Source organism: Chlorocebus sabaeus, chromosome 10, assembly GCF_047675955.1.
Source record: "Chlorocebus sabaeus isolate Y175 chromosome 10, mChlSab1.0.hap1, whole genome shotgun sequence".
Lineage (NCBI taxonomy): Eukaryota > Metazoa > Chordata > Mammalia > Primates > Cercopithecidae > Chlorocebus > Chlorocebus sabaeus.
The window spans coordinates 30,633,640-30,643,219 of NC_132913.1; the positions used below are offsets into that span (position 1 = coordinate 30,633,640).

Below are 9,580 nucleotides of genomic sequence, written 5' to 3' on the forward strand. Positions count from 1 at the left end.
TTCTGCCTCTTTGAGAATTCTGCCTCCTCCTCTTCACCTATTTGTTGAGATTCCCAGGGATTGATCTTGAACCCCTTTATTTCCTTATTATCTACAATAGTCTAGATGATTTTATTCAGGATGAAAATCTCTACAGTCAGTCTTGACCATAGATCTTCAGACCTATACATCCAACTGTTTCTTTGATGTCTTTATTTGGATGTTTAATATGCATCTTAAACTAACAAGACTAAACAAGAATACTTATTTTCCTTCCCACTCAAAATCTGTTTCTCTCTTGTTATTTCCTACCATAATAAATGAACTACTCCAACTACTTGGTTGTACAAGGTAAAAATCTAGGATTCATTCGTGACTTGTATCCGAACACACCACAGTCTAAATAATCACTGTGACCTCTCAGCCCTGTGTTAAAGCAACCTGAACACATCTGCTTTTTTTCTATCTCCATTAAGCCATCATGGTCCATGACACCCATCATCATTCTCTGGACTACTATAGTAAGCTTCCAGTTGGTCACCTTACTTATGTTCTAACTCTCCTATCATACCTTCTTCAAGAATTGCCAGAATGATCTTTTAAATGTGTAAATCAAGTCAAGCCATTTTCCTATTCAAAGCTTTACAATAATTTCCATTCTATTTAGAAAAAAATCTGACATCTATCTAATCCTGGTTTAATATTCTCTGCACGATTCAACCCCCTCCAACGTTCTAGCTCCATCTCATCCCATTCCCTTCTTTTCACTTTGCTATGGCCACACTAGTCTTCATTCATTTTTTTTAAACATGTTAACTCAGTTTTGTCCTAAAGGTTTGTCCCTACTGTTTCTTCTGTCTAGAAAACCCTTGGCCTGGTGGGGTGGCTTATGCCTCTAATCCCAGCACTTTTGGAGGCCAAGGAGGAGGATCACTTGAGGCCAGGAGTTTGAGACCAGCCTTGCTAACATGACGAAACCCTGACTCGACTAAAAATACAAAAATTAATTGGGCATGGAATCACTTGAACCCGGGAGGTAGAGGTTACAGTGAGCCAAGATTGAGCCACTGCACTCCAGCCTGGATAACAGAACAAGACTCTGTCTTCAGAAAAGAAACAAAGGAAGAAAACTAGAACACTCTTGCTACTGTTCTTTATATAGTTTTCTTCTTTCTGTCATTCAAATTTTACCTGCTTGCAAAGGATTTTAAGTGCCATTTCAAAAAGTAGCCACTTAGACATTTGCTATCACAATGTCCTATATACCACCTATCATTATCACATATTTCTCTGCATATCACCTATCATTTTAATACTCTGCATAACACCTATTACCACCTATATGTATTTGTCAATCAATATTGATTTATCATCTCCAAACTCACCAAAATGCTAACTTCATCAGATCATGGGACTTGCCTGTCTTGTTCACTGCAGTATTACCAACACCTAGAATTGGATTCCAAACAGTAGAAACTCAAAAATAATTGTCAGATAAAGGAAATAGCAATTGCATGGGAAATCCAGTTTGAATAGTGAAACTTATTTGAGGATTACTACTAATAGATGGAGAGTGGAAGAAGTTGCCATGTCTTTTTCTCAAATTTTAAAATGTTTAGTAAGATCAACGAGCAAGATTAAAAAGTTCATTTAACAAAGACACCAATTTCTAAGGTAGAGAAGGACCTTATAAAGTATTTGATGTTGTCTTAAGAGGTACCAGGGAAGCCAAATCTCTTTCAACTATTTTTCCCCAGCGAAATAAGCCAAAAATCAGAGAGGAAACAGTAACAAATAATAATAATAATAAAGACATTCAATTATCTATTACATAAAATAACAGATATCATCTGAATAATAAGATTTACCTGAACAGTAAGATTTACCTTACTCTTGTGATATTATAAAATAGAAATTTAATTTTCTCCTTCCTTGGAGTTTTACTTGGAAATTATTTTGTTCTCTCACAGAAGTAGTTTAGGATTCATTTAGGAGTGGGAGTGGGAAGTAGGAGGGACAACATTTCATTATTTAAGAAATATTTATTAAACACTTTCTAGGGAGCTTAAAATCTAATAAAAATATAAAACCTGAGCATAATATTTATAACATGTGCTAGACAATTACAAGTATGATGTTATAAGTACCAGGTAAATGCTGGGAAACTTTAGAAGAGAGAAAAAGTATGCCCCAATGAAGAATCAGTAGGATTCATGTATTAGAAAAATCAAGAAAGCTTGGTTTTGAAGTATGCATGGAATTTTACCATGTTGCAGATAGGGGAAGAAAGATATTTCAAGGAAAAAGGACCATCACAGAGTACTAATTTAAGTAGTTCCAGGCCAGGCATGGTGGCTCAGGCCTTTAATTCCCAGAACTTTGGGAGAGGCCAAGGCAGGTGGATCACTTGAGGCCAGGATTTCCAGACTAGCATGGTCAACATGGCAAAACCCTATCTCTTAAAAATACAATTAGCCAGGCATGGTAGCAGGTGCCTGTAATCTCAGCTACTCAGAAGGCTGAGGCATGAGAATTGCTTGAAACCAGGAGGCAGAGGTTGTAGTGGGCGAAGACTGGGCCACTGCACTCCAGCCTGGGCAACAGAGCGAGACTCTGTGTGGGAAAAAGAATAAATAAATAAATAGTTTCATTCTAACAAGACACAGGAAAGAAAGGTGGAATAGTAGTCTTAGTTCTTATAATATAGAGGATGTAGTACACCTGAATAAGGAAAAGAAACGTTCTAAAGTTCTCTGTAGCAAGTAAAACAACTGACCACCCAATTTGTGTTAAAACCTTCTGACCCTGTCTCCTATGCTTTGTCTTATCGTGTGCCTTTTTCTGTTTTCATCTCTGGCTTCTCTTCTACCCCAGTACTAAGGAGTAAAATAAATAAGAAACTGACCTGAGCATCTATTAGGACAGGATATTCAGCAAATGCTTTGGCACAAGAATCTGTTTCTTTAGGTCTTAGGGAGATCTGACAATCATCCTTTGAGATCAAAATCTCTAGATTCCTGATTTAGTTTTCTGCTGCTAACTTTCTGGTGGGTAGTTTCTGTGTGACAATGCTGATCCCTCTATTTGTACATTGCCGTAATTGTCGGGCATACTTTGCCTTTAAGCACTCAAAAATGTACACCATGATCTAGCACCAACCATCACCTCCACACTGAAATCTCACCCGGATCTTGTATATATATATACACCATACGAATCACCAGCAAGAAATTCCAGAGCCTGGATTATAAACATAGAACTTCCCGAAATTGAATCTTGCCTTCTCACTTAGGTCATGTGAGACCTTAGGCAAGCGTCTTAACATCGCTGATTCCAAATTGATTTACATGTAAAATAGCAATAATCATACCCACCCTTGAAAGAACTAACTCTGTGAAGTTACAACCACAACTATTTTTGCATCAGTGCACAAATATTCCGAAGATCAATGACAGAAGGTGTGTAAAACACCAGGTACATACTAGGAACTTAATAGAGATTAGCACCTCCTTGTTTGGGGTTTTTGATTCTTCTAGAAAGTTTACTTCACATTTCCATCTGTCTAATTTTTACCCTTATTTTTATATTCAACCTCCATATATTCTAAAATATTTTTTGAATGACCAATTGAAAAGAAGTTTTATTGCCATGAATTTCTCCATTTTCCAAATTCCCTAAGCATTTTATCAGAAACTCTTTATGGTAGTTTTCCTTCTCTGCCTTCTAGTAGCACATATAGATAGTCTCTCTATTATGTGTTGAGGTCCAGTTTTAATTTTGTACCCTTACAGCATTAAATAGGCTATTTTTTCAAGTAACAGATCCTGTATCTACACATGTTGAATCACTTTTTTTGAATGATTCTTTTTGATGTTAAACTGTTGTCAAATAATGTAGACTGTGGAAAATCTGTAAAATTATATCTAGTAATTTACCTAATAAAGTATATGCCTTGCTGTGGACAACCAGATATTACAGTAATAATACATGAATTTTCTTAGTTTCTAGTTAACAAATTTATATCATTCAAACTGCCTAAAACCTGTTCAAGATCACCAACCCCAAAAAATAATAATTTGTGCATTTGATAAAAATTCCATGAGGAAAACAAATAATAATCTGCTCTTAGGTCAAAGTTATAGTGTTTATAATAAACAAAATACTAAAAATTATGCATTTTGGTATGATACTGATATTTTGTGCATTTTCTTTAGGGAATTTGATTAATGCCTTCTAGATTAATTCTATAAAAATCTGTACGTTTCAGTTTATTATTTGAAGATTTGTTTACTAGGGTTAAGGAAATGATTCAAGTAAACTTAGAAGCAAAATAAAATCACACACAAAAATCTATTGGCTCTTTAATACTTAAAATCCAACTTAAAAAAAAAATCTTTAAACAATTTCAGTTGGAAAAATCCTAGTTATATAATTATTCATTCCTCCTGAAATTTAAAATAAAATATATAAAGGGTGGCCTGGGTATTTGTCTGTGGCAACATCTTTTAACTTGACTCTGCTATCTTAGTGTTTACTAGATTTATCTTAAAGATATTTTTCAGTGTCTTGTATGTTCTTCATATAATTGGCAGGTCCATGACACTTGGAATCGACTCTAAAAATGTTTATAGTAGCCAAGTTGCAGTAGTAGTATTGTTTAATTTTACCTTTTGTTTTAAATAGAATGAAACATGTAAAAGAAAACTTCTTCAATTGATTAAGCGTTACACAGCAATCTTAATTTCCTTCAACAATTTTTTCCTATTCCCTGGGAAATGTATGACTGTGTTTGCTTCATCAACCTCTCTACTATTTGTGGACACTGAGCATCCCCCAAAATTAATTTTATCATCAACTCTACCTTTGCTGTCAATAAATCCATCTCTGAGGAATCTGACCTCTTGCCCTTCCTGCAGTTGAAAAATGTTGTTTTATTTATCTTGATCATCCTCACAATTTTCTCTTTATTTGCCATCTTTCCTTTATCATGTTGTATTCCCTTGGCTTCATTTTATAATCTTCCCCATCCTGTTTTGAGTCTCACACAACTTATCCTGCATATTGCTATTCCTTATTACTGATCATTTTTGTATTTTCTTGTTCATACTAATTGGCTCCTTTTTTATTTCCAGTATATTTGTAACTGAATGGCATTCATTGTCTTTGGGCATACATTAATGTATCTTTCAGGATTTTCCATTTACTCTCTGCATCTTTTCTTTGTATATTTCTTCTTGCAACCTCCATTTCACTTCCCTTGTCTCATACATGTTGGTGTATTATTTTTGTTGTTTTTAAAATATCCCTTCATATCTGTAATTCACGCTTCATGTGTTATTAGGATGGTTTATAAAATAAACCACTGTGTATTTGTCACAAACAGCCTTAATTTGAATAGTCTAAAAATAGGTTTGAATTCACTGTACTGCAATTTTCCAGCCACCTTCTTTACAGCCATACTATAGGGCTTAACTAAAAAAATAATTAGAAGCTAATTTTACAAATTAAAAGGACCACAGATATTTTAATTTTTTGACCTGAGGTCAGAAAAGGGTAGTTTATTAAAAGATTAATGGACAAATGTAAAACTTACTTCAAGAGAGAGATGTTTAGACCTTTGGAGGTACTTAACTGATAAGAAAGTCGTGCATATATGCTAACATCATTAATCTTCATGCTTTTCTATGCCTTCATGCATATAATAAAGGATACATTTAAAACCAGATATCCCTTCTTCTTCAAGAAAATCCTTGAAAAGCAGAAACTTGAGGCAAATAAAAATGTACCAAATAAATTACAGTACAATGTGGAAAATACTGCATGTGAAATAACAGTATACAATCATGTGTGATTGGAGTAAATAAATATGAGGAGGGTCTTAGAAGACTTTCTAGAGCAAATAACAATTCAGCTAAGTATCAAAGAATCATACACACATTGCCACCTGGAGATGAGGAACTGTATTCAGAGATGTTGTTTCATATTATAATTGAAAGGGAGAGTTAACAGGAAGAGAGGCAGAAAGAAAACTAAAATATAAGCATGTCTTTTGCTAAGACATTTGGAATTTTCCTACAGTTCAATGGGAGTCATTGGAGAGTTTAATCATGGAAGTGACATGATCAGATTTCATTTTGGAATGAGAATTCTAGTAGACATGAAGAAACTGGACTGCAACACCACAGCCACTTAGAGTGGTAAAATAATATCAGTGAGACAGAATGAGGGCACAAACTAAAGCAGAATCTGAAGCAATAATTAGAAGATATGTGACAGTCATTAAAAGGTTCAGTCAAGAGAACTTGAGGACACTTAGGCATGGGGGCAGGAGAAAGCAAGTGAGAAGCAAGTGGAAAGCAATTTTTCCATAGGATTCAAAGCCGCCCACTTAATTTCAATTAGAAAAATAGAGCTTTGAAATGGCTGTCTATTAAGTTTAATTTCATCCAGATCGATTCTCCAGTTTGCATTGATGATTAGATCACTACTACCTTATGACAGTAGTTAATGACTTACGATTAACAGTTGAATAAATTAAATGTATAGTCAACAGAGAAAATAAAAATAACTTAATATTGGAATAATACTTTCTTTATTGCATAAATGAATAGTGACACATTCAGACTTCCCAATGTGCAGCAAGGGAGCCCAAAACACAATAAAAAATATTGCACAGACATTCATGCAAAATGAACCCTGATGGTAGTAAATTCTAAAAATGGCAAAATTTAGTTTCAAATGCAATTTCCACATTTGCATACTATGTAAGAAGGCATCTTATAACTATGTTCATAGTATATTGTTCATCTCATTTCCATAATCTAATTCAGTGATACTTATGCTCTTCAAATAGTATTCACTGATCATATTTTATCTCTTTTATCTTAAATTGTGGTTCTGTGAACTACAGACCACATCAGGGAAAGATGGTAAATATCATAAATATAATGCCAATTTTCCCTTAAAATGGCAAATTATATAAAATTTATTTTCTGCTTTTTCATATAAGGACCAAAAGCAGACAAATCTTTGAGCTTAGAAGTGGATTAGAATGCCTTTTAATTACATAGCATATAATTTTTTAAATTCCTCAGTTTATTAAAAGATTATAATTTTGAAAAGGTAATCATGTGTAATGTAGAGCTGTTGATTTTAAACAGACTTCAATTTGGTCAACTTTCTTATCCAAACTTTCAAAGTTTCCAATATAATTGCAGGTTGAATTTGCCATAGATAATGCAGGCATTTGGGCCATAGATATCATATACTATCTATTTAAGCTATGTAATCCATTGTGATATCCTGAGACCATTTTAGTGCAAGGTATTCTACCAGGCACTTTGCAGAGAATATTTTATGTAATACAACAGCCTTTCAGAGAACGCAGTATTCTTTTTCTTCTTCTTTTCCTCCTCCTATTATTATCATATCTATTTATTTACTGAAAATTGAATTTCCAGGAAGTTATAGAATCCGCCCAATATTTCTCCCCTTGTAGATGCAAATCCTGAATTGGGATTCATATCTGTTTTACTCTAAAATGCATGCTCACTTCCACTGAATTATTCTGTCATAATGGAGCAACGTCACAGTCATTTTGGGACAGTAAGAAGTAAATAGGGAGTAGGTCTTAAACAAAGAGTTCTTCTTTGGTGCAAAAAACTATATAATTTTATGTCATAAAAAAGTGAACCGTAAGAACCCTAAGGAACACAAACCTTAAACAACAAACAGGACTTATGCAAGCATACCAATTTCCCCTGGAGATGTTTAGCTCATAGTGTTTCTTTAATAACAAAACTCAAAAAACAGTGAATTTCATCAATGACATACTTAAGATTCTTGGCATGTCTTGCGTTTTTGTTTCTCCAGCCCATGTCAATAGTACTGTTGTATCAAAAGTCATACTGATTATATTGTATATACTTACAGCTTTTGTAATTATTTAATATAGACTTGATGCCTTATGAAGAAATTATCTAATTAGAAGGCAATATCTTCTATATCATTTCTAAAATTATTTTATTACATTTGTTCAACAATAGTTAGAATTCTTAACTCTGACAAGCCTCTACCAAGCAGGATTTGAGTCTGTTCTATGTGGACTAGTACACTTCACGATACTCAAAGCAACTTCAGATTCCTTTTCCCAGTGGTGATGTGTGGTATTTGAGACAAGCACACTTCCTTTCATTTATTTCTTTCTCTAGTATGGTATCCTGTAAACCCACATTAACAGTTTAATGTTTAGTTTTTTCCATGTTTCAAATGATTATGAAAGACAAGAGACCTTGATTGCTTAATTATGCCTTTTTTTTTCTCCTTTGAATGTCTTGGACCAAAGTGACTATAAGAATAGTTGTACAATGTGCCCTGATAAATTGAGGGGAATAGGTTGTTGGGGGATTGTAGTTGTCAGTTTTTATTTATTGCGTTTGTTGTGGTTATTGTTTTGACTGTAGATACCTATTTTAGGTCTACTTTTGAAAAAGAATATTATTGGGTATAGAAAGTAATTGAAATATTATTGCCCAGATAAATTTATTTTACTTTAAGTTCTGGGATACGTGTGCAGAATGTGCAGGTTTGTTACATAGGTATACATGTGCCATGGTGGTTTGCTGCACTTATTAACCTGTCATCTAGGTTTGAAGCCCCACACGCATTAGGTAGATAAATTTCTGAAAGAAGAATAGTGAGAAGGACAAATTAGTGAGGACTTCTTCTCTAACAATGAAGAAAGAGTTTTATATATTATTTGGCAATCTCTAGAGTTTCTGCATGAGACTCCAAGATGGCATATTGTCCATCTCTCTATCTCCCTACCTACCTAGTGATCCATTCATCTGTCTGCCTGTCTGTCGATCTATCCATCTGTCTTTGTCTCCTCTCCCTACCCCCAACGCAAATATGACAGAAATGAATACATTCAGAATATATACATACAGATTCAGTTTCATCTGGTTTGATTTGGTTTGGTAATAATCCATACACTGAGCTAAGTGCTCCAATATTCTTTTTCTTTTTCTTTTTTTTCAAGGCTAGCTTGTTCCCCTGTTTTGGAAATTTCCTCCTTATGGAAACATCACATTACAACCAGTATTATACTTTGCCAACTATTTTGTTGTAAATTCTGATGGCCCACTCTTAAGTGATCATTTATATGTGTACTTCTAGTATGTAAGACTTCAATGAGTTTCAGTTTGTGTATTCCATTATCATGACTGTACTGAGAAGCAACTTAATCATTTATCCCTTAACCCTAACAGTTAATTTTACTCCTTTGACTTTTACAAAAATATCATTTGTCTTTCCAGAATAGGAAATCTTACAAATCAACACTGAAGAACTTACTCCTGTAACCAAACACCACCTGTTCCCCACAAGCCTATGGAAATAAATAAATAAATAAAGGGACTAGTCAGCTGGGTGCGGTGGCTCACACCTGTAATCCCAGCACTTTGGGAGGCTAAGGCAGGAGGATCACTTGAACCCAGGAGTTCGAGACCAACCTGGCAACATAGTGAAACCCCATCTCTATGAAAAATAGAAAAAAATTAGCCAGGCATGGTGACACACGCCCGTAAGCCCAGGTACTCAC

General features: G+C 34.3%; 1 protein-coding gene and 1 long non-coding RNA gene across 3 annotated transcripts in view; one reads left to right on the forward strand and one right to left on the reverse strand.

The window, feature by feature from the left end:
• ARHGAP15 (Rho GTPase activating protein 15) overlaps positions 1 to 9,580 on the forward strand; it is a 631,557-nt gene that overhangs the window by 237,291 nt on the left and 384,686 nt on the right. The gene's annotated exons all lie outside the window — the stretch shown is intronic.
• LOC140712564 (uncharacterized) overlaps positions 1 to 9,580 on the reverse strand; it is a 142,971-nt gene that overhangs the window by 92,200 nt on the left and 41,191 nt on the right. The window lies entirely within an intron of this gene.